Genomic DNA, 13,138 nt, shown 5'->3' with positions numbered 1-13,138 from the left:
AGTGTAGCATAAGCACTAACACAGGGCTCTGGCAAAGGGCTGAGAGCGCAAGTGCCACTCCGTGGGAGCCAGGGGTCTCAACAGGACCTGGGCTCTGTGTGCTCCCCTTGGCTAATAATCATTGCATCGCTGCACAACTGCCTGTTGCAACCAGACAGCAAACACGATTGCCAGGGAGATACGAAAGTAAACGCCCTCACCAGGACTGCAGGCAAACAAGTTTCTGCCTAAGAAGGAGGATTTCTAGGACCTAAGCTCCTTAGAGATGGGAAAAGGCTTTACTTGCAAGTGCAGCAGGGCTGTGGTGCTCCCTCCGTCGTTCCACTTCTGCACTTCCAAAGCAAAGGCTCCGTCTGTCCAAAGTGGGTCCGCTCGCCCCTGCTGGGGTAGAGGCAGCTGGATGCCTTTCTGGGAAGTGCACCTTTGTGCTCGGCAGCGTTACATAGAGCTCAGGAAGCAGCTGAATTCTTTGCAGGGTTTACATTGCCTTTTTCAGTAAATGTTGCTGCTGGGTCAAATGAACAAATCCCACTGGGTGACTGCATGGCTGCCAGCGTAAGCACACTGAGAGGCTCTGCCAGGGGAAGCTGAACTTCCAATGGGATGCAGGCCCCTGGAGCGAAGAGCTGCACTGTGTCCTCAGAGGTATTCCTGCCCCATATTAAAGCACGTTGTGAACCTCCTGGCTGGCAGATGCTGCGAACACAGGGCTGTGTTCTCCAGCTGCTTTACCGGATGCGCCCTGTGAGCAAACAGGGCTGGGACTATCCAGATGTGTTTCTGTCTTCCCTTCCTATGCATTTTGGGATGCATAGCCAAATTGCTGCTTTGTCCCTGGAAATCTGCTCCTGTCTCTGCCACCAACTGCTGCACTTGTTGGTGCAGGGCTCACGCAGGGGCCATCTCCTCTGTCCTTCCTCAGCAGACAGCCAGGCCCAGCAGGAACAAAGCTGTATCCCATTTCAGGAATCCAGACTGCTGGAAGAGCTGTGTGTGTAACCTCCTCTTCCCAGCCTCCCTTTTACTGCTGCTAGGGAGGTGCCTGAGCCTTAACCCCAACACCATCCACCAAACGTCCCTGGCAGGGAGAGACCCCGCCGAGGTGGGTGCCTATGTTGTACAGATGGCATTCTGTGCCCCAGGAGGGATGCTGAGACCCCGCCTCTGCCTTCAGGCTGGCTCTGTCTGAACCACCTATGAGGTGCATCCCACCCTGGCCATACAGGCAAACAGCAGGCAGCTGCCCAGGGACAGGCAGTGCCAGTCTCTATCAAGGTACCACAGCCCACGCCTGGGCTCCCTGTCAATGCTTGTTACCTACAGCAGGATCCTGGGAGCTCCTTCATGAACCCTCTCAGCCCCTCTCCATCACTTGGCCCTGTCAGGGCTCAGCATGTAGACAGACAAGGACATATGCCCAAGTAAGATCCCAAGTCTCAGCAGGATCCCTAGTTGGTCTGATGTATCCAGAGGTCCCCTCATGCTCTAAAGCCTGCTCACAACATCCCTCTTCAAGATCTTCTACCACAAGGAATGGCAGGACAAGCTGGGACTCCAGCCCAGCCCAGCACATCTGTACCCCAAACCCCGATGTAAGAGTCTTCTGCTAAACCAGCCCATGGCTAATGGGAAGGTCACCTTCTCCACCACCGCTTCTCCAAACCCATGCAGCCACCATGGAGCAGCCCTCCCAGAAAGGCAGCTCTGCTGGGCAGGATTGCAGCCATGTCCATCAGTTAGGAGAAGATGAGCAGACCATGGACACGAAGGGAAGAACTGAGCGGATCAGGCCAGGGCAGGAGCGTGAGACACTGAGTGTGAGGGATGTCCCATCCACTTGTTTGCAAGTGAAGGGGGCAACACTTCAGCCAAGGGGAAGGTTTAGCCCAGCCCCAGCTAAGCAGAGACGTTTGCCCCCAGATCCCAGGCTCTGTGATCCCTTGTCCCCCTGGGTGGCACGGGAAGCCCAGCCAAGTGCAGGGCTCTGCAAGGACACCCTTCACATGCCTCCTTTCTGCGGTCATACCAGCACACATGGGAATCCCACCACTGCCAAAGCAAGCCACCCGAGAAGAAGATAACCCCCCCAGGAAAAGTTGCTCCCACCCGTCCCACCCCAAAGCTCAGCCTCCTGCCCTCTCCATCCAGACTTGACAACTGCCTTCGGAAGTTATACTGGACCCCAGCACCAGACAAACAGAGCCAGGCCCATCTCCTGAGCCCACCACTGCGAGGGGTGGGGGGCCCTGGCAGCCGAGCACGGAGGGAACTACCCACCCTTGCACTCCCCGGCTCTGCTCCCCACAGCGTGAGCACTTGAGAGGGTATGGGGCATGGACGGTACCTGGCTGGCATGGACTCCCGGCTCCATCACTTGCCATCTCGAGGGAAGGAGCAGCCGCCTCTCTCCTGGAGAGCACACAGGGAAGGCAGCTGCTCTTCACTCATGCTGGAGCGGGTTCCTATGGCGATGCAGAATCAATTATAATAAAAGGTGGAGCACAGCAATTGGAGACGGGAGAAGTTTCGTGAGCTGCCTGCCTGCAAAAGCCAACCCATGGGAGAGCACTGGGCTGGGGGCTGAGCCTGCTCATGCCCAGGCTACAGCTCCTGGATCCCTGTATTCCCCCACAAAAGTCCCTCTAATGCCCAGAGCAACATGCCTGCATCACTGCCCCTCCAAGACTGTCTGTCCACAGGGTCTGTCGCAGACCCACAGCCCCAGTTCTGGCACCCTGAGATGCTCCAGAGCAAGCACAACGTCCCTGCCATTCAGGCCACTGCCTGCTGCATCCAGGACAAGGGACTGTGCATCAGGGAGATGCTGGGGGCACAGCTGGCCATGAAGATATTCAAGGGACTGAAAAATCTCACTGCAGCCCAGCGTGCACCTTCCCACCCCAGACTCAAGCAGCGATCCAGCTTTCTGGGATGCAAAGAGCTGCGAGGCTTGCGCAGAGTCACACCCAGCTCAGGGAAACATGCCCAGGCTCTGGGAGCTCTCCAGGAACCTGACTACATGCCTGGACCTGAACCAGGAACCCAGCACAGCCTTGCTGCCCAGCAGTCCCACACAAGTTCCCAGAGGACGAATGTGCGTCACTGGCTCTGCCAGCTGCTGCCTCCCACCTGCTTGCCCTCCCCACCTCTCTAAGGCAGATCTATATGAGCAGACTCGAAGGGTGCATTTTCCACTCTGGAGCAAGGCAACAGGAGCCTTGGAGCCTGGGCTGATGAGATGCAGTTTGGAGGAAGACCTAGCACCAGAGGGTTGGTCACCATGACCAGGACAGACTGACCATAGGGTCATTATCCACACCCAGCTTCAAGGGACATCCTCAAAGCTAAAAGATGCAGCAATAACAGGGTCCAGGTCCCTGCCAGGAGGAGGTCAGCAAGTGAAAAATGACCTGCAAATAAATATGATTGGTCATGCCACCAAAACCCCCAAGCTCTTGGCACAGCCTGGCTGTCTGAGCTCCTCCCAAGGCCCCAGCAAGAAGTATGTGGCCATTCCCAGCCACGCTGGGAACATTTTCAGGTCAAGCCCTGGGAGCAGGATGCCCCTTTGAGCACAGTTTCTCCCCTAAGACATTGCTGCTTTGGCCACATACGGCTCATGGCACCTGCTGAACAGAAAATCATTGCAGATGCAAATCCCCATGAAAGAGGGAACAGAAGAGAGCTCAGGTCCTGGTGTACAGGAGCCCCAAGGGAAGAGAGGCAGGTAATGGGAGGAGGAGACTTCATGTGAGGGAACCCAGGGGGGACACCCACTGCTACGTGCTCTGGAGAAAGATGGACTCGTCCCTCCTCATGCAGGTGCTCAGGAGGGGACAGAAAAGACTCCAACTGGCTGTTGAAGGCACCTAGAAAAGTGGATTAGATGCCAAGGTTGCATGTAGCTGCTGGGAGCTGATGCAATCCCTCCCCATGTTGCTTCCTCTTTACAATTTCAGCAATTTCCCCAGTGCAAAAATTCATCCTGCAAAAATTAATCACCGAACCATAAAAGCAAACTTGTCTATGTGTAATGGTACCAGAGGAGCATAATTGTGATCCCAAGCCCCTTCAGCACAATGCAGCATGCCCCCGTCCTACAATGAGGTGATTCATTGTAAATATCTGGAAATAACCACCCAATTTCCTGCACGATCCATCTCAGCTGCTAATTGAAATGGTTTTTCTGAAAGGTGCCTACAGAGAGCATTCTCACACTTAATCAGTGCAGGGAACGCTCACTGCCTGGGGCAAAGGGGAGACAGGACACATTAGTGGCCTCCCTGCAAAATTAATATTGCTTTGCTAGTCATCTGTCCTCTGGCAGGACTGGGAGTGTGTGGATGAACAGTTCCTACAGGCCTTCTTCACATCCACTCATGGAAGAGTCATGGGAACCTTTTGTGCTCTGTGGCTGCACTGTTTGTGGAGCTGTGTCCCCTGCGAGCCACAGGACCTGCTCATGTCAAGGATCCTCGCAGCCCCCCTGCTGATGGGTACCCACTAGCAGAGCATCCTCCATGCAGTCCACCCCACCCCAACCCAACTCAGCCCAGCATAGCCCAGTCCATTCCAGCCCAGCCTAGCTTAATGCAGTCTAGTCCAGCCCAGTCAAGCCCCATCTAATTCTCCCTTTGGCCCCACAGCCATGATTTTCATGTGTCTCATGCACCATGATTAGCCAAGTGACCTTGCCACATCCTGAATATCACAGTTCCCAGCCGGGATGAGACCTCTGAGCTGGTCACACACCAGCACAGTGTCCAAATTCATTATAGCAGCAGGTCCCTGAGATGGTGGCACGAGTTTTCATCATTTCCAGCTGTTGCTAGTTTTTCAGACCCACATTTCGGTGGGCTTCCTGGTGGCTCACTTGCCCACTGCCCCATCCCTCTCCTAGTGACCGTGTCTTTCCCAGTCACTCTTTGCCCCAGGCTGTTGGGCTGTGAAGACAAGGGAACGCAAACCAACCCCTCTGCAGGTGCCCTGGCAGTTTGCATGCTTTCTGTGAAGTCTGCTCCAGCGTTTGCTACTCTTTCTAAGCCCAGTCTGCAGAGAGGCGACCTCAGCGCCTCCCCCAGCATTTCCCCTCTCTCAGAAGCTAGCTGGGTGCAATGCACAGAGCAGCTGGGGAGACCCAGGCTGCAGCCAGCACCCTGCACCAGCCCAGAAAGGACCATCCCATGCCCCAGGGCATCCTCTGTCCTGCTGCTCCTGTGTCAGACTCTGACAGCAGCTCTGCTCCATGGTGGAGACTGACTGCATCTCAATGAGCTCCTGCTGATTTTATCTCCTTTAAACCGATGAGGGTTGTTTGTGCAAACGCAATTACTTCAGCTGAGGTCTCTCCTTGAGACAGCCATGTTTTGGGTTGGACAGGATTTCCCTTGCTGGGCTTGTCTCCAGCAGAGCAGGCTGCATCTGTGACACAGACTGGTCTCTTCACACTGAGCAAGAGCCAGGAGGAGCAGGAAGAGTGCCGAGCGTGCAGGTGTGCCACAGTCCCAGCCCACACCTTCCCAAAAGCACAGGGGATGGAGTATCTGTGAGCAGCAGCAGAGCCTGGGTACAGTGAAGACCCTCACTATTGCAACCTGGTTTGCTCTGGAGTCTTCCCAGAGGAGCACAAAACCACACCAGGCATGGAGGTCACTCCTTGCTGCAACAGCGGCAGCAAATTCTACTGTTCTGCCTGGTAGCATCTTGCAGAGACCAAGCAGGTCTCCTCTGGCCCAGAGGTTTCCAACGCTGCAGGCAAAGAGCCCATCAGAGCAAGGCTTCCTGACCAAAGCAATAGACCTTGTGTTGGCACCCCCCAGCTCTGGGGTCTGTGTAGGGAGAGCAGATCTCTCTCCTTCAGGGAACTGGCAGCAGGATAGGCACAAAATGGCTTTAGTGACTACATGTGTGGATACCCCAAGACCAATTATTCTGGGCAAGTCACCCATGTATCCCTTTATACTCAAGCCATAGTGTACACAGGATCCCAGGTCTGGTATGCACAGGATGCCAGCGCTACAGGACACAGAGCAAGACCTGTAGCGTATGCAGGATATCTATCCTATGTCTCCCAGGACACCTACCTGCAGGCAGTTGGATGGGTATATCTGTAAGCTAATTGCATGGTGGTAAAGGTTTCGGCTGTATCACTGCTTGAGCTGGCCATCTACACTCCAGACAGGTGGGAAACATTTTTTAAAAAAATCATTAAAAAATAATGAAACATCTTAACCAGGATACAGAACCAGTGCAATAGGCATGCTGCATTATGAACTGCTGCTGAGAGCCAACGTAGCGTGTGCTGTCACCTGCACACCAGAAAGGGGTGCATTGCTGCAACCAAATGTTAGACCCTGGGAAACCAAGAGTGGACAATGCTACCATGTCTACACCTAGCCTAAGAAAAATGTCATCCTGGGAGCTGCTGCCTAGGGGCTCCTCCACCTGGTGCCAGAGGAGGTGGAAAAAGCCCCACGAAGAGAAAAGCAACACTGGAGCATTCAGAGTCCATGTGCGGACCATGGCCCACCAAGCTTTGAGAGATGCAGAGCTTCCCCTGACCCCTGGGCAGTCCCTTCGCACCATCTGCACATCTCCCGCAGCCCCCAGCACAGCTGAGCCCAAGAGTGCAGGCACTCAACCAGCCTGCACACACAACATGCAAAGACGTGTCCCAGGCTTTGAGAGCATGGAGTCCTCTTTTTCCCTAGTTTTATTTGCTATCCTGCACTGATCCTCATCCTTCCCAGCATTGTTCCCTCTTCCTCTGTCCCTGAGCAGACAAAGAGGAGCCGCGTCTGTGCTGGAAGTCTAACTCCAACTGCTCTAATACTTCTGTCTTGAAATTCCTCCCCCCTCCTTAAGTGTCTGTCATGCCTGGGGGAATTGCTATGTGGGGGAACTTGCCACTCTGCCCTCACATCTTGGAAGGGTTTCAGAGCTGGAGGATATCATTCTGCTGAAAATTTTGCCTCTTAAAACAAAAAAAGCTGGATGAGCCTCAGGGAAACTCGGGACACAAGTTCCCTGAGGCACATGGAAGACTGGCATTCAGAAATATCGATCCTGACGGCACTTCAGAGCTCAGATTTAATACTGCACCGCAGCCTGCATGGTCGCGGCCCCAGCAAAGCACCAGGAGGGGTGGTCCAGGTTTTAGATTATGCCAAACTAATTGCACTGTGGAGACAGCAAGGGAGCTTGTTCTGCCTGGACTTAAAGGACTTGATAATTAAATGAGGTTCAGCCTTCGCATTATCTCACCACTCGGCCAAGCACTCTTGAAAGAAAAAAAGCAGAGTGTTTCTCTAATCAAAAATCTATTCACCTATGAAATGCAATAAATCTCAGAAAGGGATCTAAGCACTTTTTTTTAGTGCTGACAAAGTGATATTGTAAAATACTGCAGTGGTTGCACTGGGTAAAACCCTGTGGCATGGAATGACTGTTTCTATCTTTGAGGACAGTGACTGCAAACGCACACTTGGATGCTTCAGTTCAAGGCAAAAATAGTTGCCCATGGCTCAGTGAAAAGCATTCTTTACTCATGCAGGTTTCACTGATTAAAGATTTTAATTTAACTGCCAATGGCAATTAACAAAAATTAACTTCTGACTTATTGTGAGACTGGATTGCAGCAAGTGTTGCTGCTGCTTCAGAAGGGCTGGACAACTCAGGAAAGCTTCTCGCCTCTCCCTGATGGCAATGTGCTGAGCTCCTGCAGACTGACAACAAGTGAAGCAGTAAGGACAGAGCCAGGTCAGATGCATGGACTCCCTTCCTTAATCTCCTGAGACTGGCAGGGCTGGTGGCATGCTCCCATCCCCTTTCCTGGAAAGTACTGAATGCTGACCTGAACCTTCCTTCCGAGAGCTGAGGACACATTTCTCAACATGCTTGGGTGACAATGAGGGAAGAGAGTGTCCTGTCCTGGGCTCATCCAGAGCACTCGGGAGCAGCTGACTCCTCTGTAATGGCAGCTGATCAAGCAGAGAATTGCACCTCATCACTCTTTCCTGTGAGCCAAGTTCAGCTTTGCAAAGCTATTATGGATAACATGAATGATGCTTTATAGTTGACCTGTTCTTTGATATCTGCAAGTGTTGTGACCTCTCCCGGTGCAGCCTCCTGGCCCAGCAGCTACCAAAAGCCCTCTTAACCATTACAGAGAGGGGACGAGCGGAACCATGGTCCACTCCACTACAGAGTTCATGACAGTGTCATCTCCGAGTCCTCTGCAGCCAGGAACTGCAACAGAGTCAGCCCTGCAGAGGACCAAGTCATGCCAAGGAAAGGGCACAGGGATATGGTTCCTAGCCCATATCTTGGAGGGTGAACAGGCAAATGCAGTGCAAAGCAGAGGTGGTAAGACCAGCTGCCCTGGGCCCGAAGCCTGCACATTCCCTGGCTGTTTGCATCGGATGAGAGAGAAGCATCTCAAAGGTCATTCCTCTTTGCTCCCAGAGGCTGCTGCTGTCACTTCTGCCTAAGAGACATAGTCTTAAGAAAGTTCAGGATGGATGTGTCACCAGTTGCTGTGGCTTTGATGACTGGCATTGGTCAGCAGACTGTTGATGATGGACTATCAAGATCTGCTACTTGATCACCTAAGTTTATCCAGCTTGGTCCTTATAATTCCCTTGAAGATAAACCACTCCACTGCCAGTAACCAAGAGAAAGTGCACAAGGGCTCATGGGGCCAGTGTAAGTGCCCAACCCAAGGCTGGGATGCAAATTTGGAGCTGCCACCAGACAAAGACCAGGCTTTAAGCAAATGTTTGCTGTCTTTTGAAGCAGAGCCTCCTTGGGGAAGAAGATCCCTTGGACTCAGCACAGCCTAAGCCAAAGAAGCCCTTCCCGCACCCCCAGAAGGTGTCCAGAGAAGTGACTCTGCTCTCCTCACTGAGCAGCAATGCCAAGGGGTTGGCCAGGTCACTGGCAGCTGCTGGATTAAGTCCCCAAATCCACAGCTAAGGAACGTTATTGATGTTGCAAGGTCAAGCCACTTGAAAGCTAGGATTTGCCAGACAGAAGGTTGTCTCAGCAACTTTAATTAGGCCCCCTTCTGCACCAGCATTATTTAACAGCAATTAATGGAAAATCACTCACTATTTCTTCCTATGCCTGGGCAGCTGTTCAGTGTCTCTGCTCATTTTCCTTTTTCAGTGTTTGGCCTTGCTGTTCCACATGCTGCATCCAACCCTGTTTGGACTACAAGACTGTGAAACCCCTTTGCAATTGCTATGGTGGACTCGAGCTCCAGGAGTGCTGAGAACTCACGCCCCCACCAGGACAGAGGGTGAGGACAGACGGGGTTTGGAGGAATTTGTTGCTGGTTTCAGTCTCATCTTGCCAGATGTATGAACTGACATTTTCTTCCCATGGACAAGTGTGTGCCAATGAAGAGGTAATCATCACTATGTCTTGTTTCAGGTTCTATTCTAAAAGACAGAGGTTTTATTTGCAACAAGAAGGAAACATAAGTTTCCTCTGATTTCATTTAAGCCAAAATTTTTCTTGCAAAAGAAGTTGTACCCTGCTGTGGATCCACAGCAAGCTCTTGTAAACAGGTAGAGCTCGGCACAGTGACAAGCAATCAATGTATGATTTTACAACAGAAGCCACTAGGCAACCCTGGCTCTACAAGAGACAGGAAAACGAGGGAAGACCTGGCCTTTTTACCCCAAATGTAGTGCATGTGACTGCTGAGGAAGACAGAACTGCAGGAGCCCTGTTGCATGTGCCACGTTGCACAATGGATCTGCTAACGTCCTTGAAATAGCTCCTCCTGAGATGGGAGGTTGCTTTCATCCTCCTTCCCCTCATCAGATGGTCAGAAACCTTCTCATTTCCAGCTTCGTTTTGTCCCAACCAGGTTCATACATAGATGCACAGACCTGCTAGTCACCAGGGTCCTTTCCTGCCTGTGAGGCACAGGCTGAGACCCCCCAGGTGCCCACAGGCAGGACAGGGAATGGGGCTGGCACTACAGGGCTGGCGTGAAACACGCAGCTGCTGCTGTGCTGTGGGGCAGAGAGGGAGCACGCCCGCTTCACTCTAATTAGTGTGAATCATTAAATAAAATGTCCCCTTCCTGACTTCAGCATGTGTTAGTGAAATAGCTCTATCAAAGCTGCCTTGTCAGGGGACAAGAAGTATCTTTCTGCTGGGATTATACAGCCATGGAATTATCCCTTGCCTTTGACAAGATCAATTAATTACTTCAAAGTCATTTGCAGTAATAAATGAACTTCTCTTCTTTCCTTCCTGTTAAGCTGGAGTGTAACTGCCGAGTAAATAGAGGTATCTGGGCAAGCACAGAGTTCCCAGCTTGAGACCCCTGTGGCCAGGCTCTGAAGCACTTGAAGGCTCCCTGGAGGTCTCTGCTGGGTTCCCTCAGCTTGCTGCCCAGACGTGCTGCAGGTCTGCATTCCAGACATGCAGGAACCTGGGCACTTCTTGACAGAGCTCCAGGATCTCCCTGTCCCTCATCGTCACAACCATGGACGCACACATTCTCTCCACCACCACGCTGAGAACAAGCATCTTCAAGCTGCAGAACAGTTCATGCCTCGCAGCCCAACTCATTCATGCAGATGGGGTTTAACCTCCCCATTTCTACTCAGAGACCAGATCAAACGCTCAGCACCAGTTAGAGCAGCACAGAGCACTGCCCAAACTGTCCCCATATCTCCCTGCACTCCTCCCAGAGGTAGCCTCATGTGATGGGCAAGGGTCCCTGCCTGGGGAGTCTGTCTTGGGCTGGGATGTGAACACTGGGTAGAGGCTGAGAGGCTGGAAGATGTCCAGAGGAGGCTGAGAAGGGGAAAGAGTTCCTGGAGCATTAGTTTCCAGGGGCCAAGCAACACAGACAAACATAAGGAAGAAATCCAGACCTTGAGTCCCAAGGAGAAGACTCCTGAGGTCTCTTCAGACAGCCCAGGGGGAACTGGGAGCTGAAGTGAGACCAACAGAGGAGGAATGCACCCACTGCTGCAGACAACCAACCTCCAAAACAAAGCCAAAACAAACGACCTCAAAAGCAGCCATTTTCTAGTTGAGCCAGGGTGGTTTTCTGATAGACCTGCTGGTAAACAAAAAACAGGGAACGCAAGGCTGCTCCCTGGCGAGCCCCATGCCCGATGCCACACTGGAGTATCACATGGGTGTCTCCTGCCCCAGCCCTGCCATCAGTCCTGCCTTGAGTCTTGGCTGTGCAAAGGCAGGAAGAACACTGAAGGATGTGGGCACAGCAACGTCAACCAGGGTCCAGGCTCTTGGTCCCACCAGCCACATGAGGACAGCCCTGGTGACTGGCTCTGTCAGACGCACATTGGCAGCAACTGAGCCATCAGCCCTGCAGCTTTCTGGTTGCTCTTTTCTTACCATGGGTCTACACAAGTAGATTTCATGTCCAAAGACAGGCTGTGTCCTTGACCCATCCTCCTCCACTTGGGCAGACCCATCTGCCTGGCTCTGGAAATGGTGCTGTCAAACCCAGGCCCGCACCACAGCAAAGGGAGAAGCATCTGAAAAGCAACATGGTTTTCAACAGATATATTCAAATGATGTGTCAGCCCAGGTCACATGGAGGGTCCGGGACACAAATTGTGTTGACACCTTCACTGGGGCACATTAATCTGGTCCTGGATAATTCACACAGAGAGTCTCGTGATAAAGAGAAGCATTCCCTGAGCAGGCTTTTTCTGAAAGAATTTGTCACCATCAATAAATTGCCAGGAGATTTATTTCTGCTAGCCCTAAAACTGCACACAATGTAATGTGATTTGTTCAAACTCTTTAACATGCTGTTCTTCTTGATTTAAAGTCTGTTGAACTATCTTTATTTTCTTAACACATTATTAATTCAGATTCTGGCTCTGATGTGAAGGAACTGAGATGCCTTTAGAGTCTGTTATTTGGGAATGAAAAGAGGAAAGGGCAGATGGAAGGGCTTAGGCAGCAAAAAAAACAGCTCAGTGTAACTTTGAGCTGGGAATAAGCAAATGTTATCCGCGTCTTGCACATCACTTATGTTCTTCTTCATGCCTACAGCTTTGACCACATCAAGATAACCCAGCTCCAGAGCTCCCCAAGCATCTTTCATCCAAGACTACATAAATGTATTTCACTCTCCTCAACTCTCTGACTTGCAATCCAGGCTCCAAGGCCAGGGCAACAACTCTCTAGGACTTCACTGAACTTAATTGCTGGCACACTGGACAACAGCCATCTCCAACCCTTCAGGAGAGTTTGCCAGCTTTTGCAAGACGCCTGATCAACCCATGCATTTAATGAATCTTTCCTTCACAGCAGTGCCTCTGAGGCCCATGGTGAGGAATCTTATGCTTTTAACTAGGCTTTGTGCTACAAACTGTGGCAACATATCACCAAAACTGCCAGCTCCAGCATCCATCTCCACCGAACCCAGAGGTGCAGGGATGAGAACCTGGGAAATTGTTCAGCCCAGGGTTGGAGCTGGTCTCATCTCCAGCAAGGACCCACAAATAAGCATGGAAACTCCCCATAAATGCCAAGGAACACATCTTCCACCATTTTTGTACAAAACCAGCTAACTTCCACCCTGTGCTGGCTGAGACAGGTGGGTAAATTGCCTACCGGAACCTTCCTACCTTTAACCTCCATGTCCCTGAGCAGGGCTGTGTAAAACAACTTCAGCAATTCCTTGGCTGAAAAAAACTCCCAGTGAACATCTGCTCTGAAAAGCAACAGCCTTTCACTGTCTCATTAGCAAGTTCCCCAGGAGAAGGAGCAACCTTTGCAGATGCTAAGCTTTTGTTTGCTGTGCCCTGACCGGAAACAAGCAGTCTTGGGCCAATGGGGAGCTCCAGCCCTGGATGGGTGCACTCAGCCTCGTTAAACTCGGTGACAAAACCAAGATTCACAGTCACTGCTTCTGTAGATCGGGACTCTGACTGCCAAGCTGGCTCCTCGGGGCTATGCTGGCAGTATGGAAGAGTGCAAGCACTGCAAGGTCTTGATGCTAATTGCTTGGCTTTGGCAGTTGTGCTCCTCTGTCTTCTTCTGTCTGTATGCTGATATAACCAGAGACCTCAGCATCTTCCTTCAGGCACAGCAGAGGCACTTCCACCACCCTGAAGACCTCATGACCTCTCCT

This window comes from Pelecanus crispus, chromosome 20 (assembly GCF_030463565.1).
Source record: "Pelecanus crispus isolate bPelCri1 chromosome 20, bPelCri1.pri, whole genome shotgun sequence".
Lineage (NCBI taxonomy): Eukaryota > Metazoa > Chordata > Aves > Pelecaniformes > Pelecanidae > Pelecanus > Pelecanus crispus.
Note: the sequence above shows the minus strand (reverse complement) of the source record.